The sequence below is a fragment of the Pteropus vampyrus genome, unplaced genomic scaffold, assembly GCF_000151845.1.
Source record: "Pteropus vampyrus isolate Shadow unplaced genomic scaffold, Pvam_2.0 Scaffold2, whole genome shotgun sequence".
NCBI classification, from domain to species: Eukaryota; Metazoa; Chordata; class Mammalia; order Chiroptera; family Pteropodidae; genus Pteropus; species Pteropus vampyrus.
Genome location: NW_011888783.1, coordinates 29,587,271 through 29,588,443, shown reverse-complemented (window position 1 = coordinate 29,588,443; position 1,173 = coordinate 29,587,271).

Below are 1,173 nucleotides of genomic sequence, written 5' to 3'. Positions count from 1 at the left end.
GACTATCAAGATACCTTCTCTTTCTTTATGTAGCAAAAAGAAGCCTATCACAACCTTGTCTTCCAAACTTTAACAAAAATTCAAAGAGAGCTTGCATTGCCTTTTCCTCTTATAAATTATTTTATTTCAGATAAAATAACTACCACAATGACAGCTCAAGCCAGTGAATATATTAACCATTTGTATTAAATTAGCTACACCAAAAACTAACAAAATATCCTCCAGTTAAATACAAATAAGATTTTATACCTACCTACACCACTTTTGATTAAACGCACAGGTATTAACCTCTGCAGAAAACTACATTTTTCTCACTCAACATACAGGTTTTTTTTTTTTTTTTTTTTCAGAGAAAGGGGATATAGGTGGAACAAATGCAAAATCATGAGTGACTTAAGGCATGGTCATTTTGTGCTACAATAGTTCATTTAACAATAATTCAACTTTAAAAGTTCAACATCAGTAAGTACGATTACCAAAATTTTATGAGAAACATGATAATATTTCTTTTTTGTTATCTAGTTTAGGGAAAATATACAGAAAATGTACACTTTCGGCTGCTGCTACTAGCAAATATTTATTAATCTTTCAAAATTCTTAATATTAGAGTTTTATAAAGAAAGAATAATGAGTCCAGTCCTATCTATTTGTTAAGTGTTTATCTGAGTATGGTGCGATTCTAAGAGCTTTATAAAAGTGAGACTAAAAACATAGGCCTTACCCCCATTTTGGAGGAAACTATTGTTTCCCAAGAACTTAGAGATTCTTCCGGTCTGAAGGAACTTGCCTCACCCAAACGAAGCACTTTTAATTTATTTTCTTATATGTGATTTCTTCTGTCTATAAAAGAAGTATGTGTCCTCTATGGAAAATTTGTAAAATTCAGCAGAGCCTGAGAAAAAATATATTTACTTATAACAGTCCTCCTCAGAGTCTCCAAGGTAACTACTATTATCATTTTGAAAGATGCTTTCTTCTTTCTTCTATATTCTTTTTTACTCCCCTTTCTTCTTTCTTCCTTCTTCTTCCCATTCTCTCCTTCATCCTTTTCCTCTTCCTTGACCTCTCTACATATAATGTACTCTTGTTTTCAATTAACTCTGAAACATTTTTCCAAGTCTTGTTTAAAATTTTTTAACGTGGTTTTAAATATTGCATAATAGTCTAGCAAAT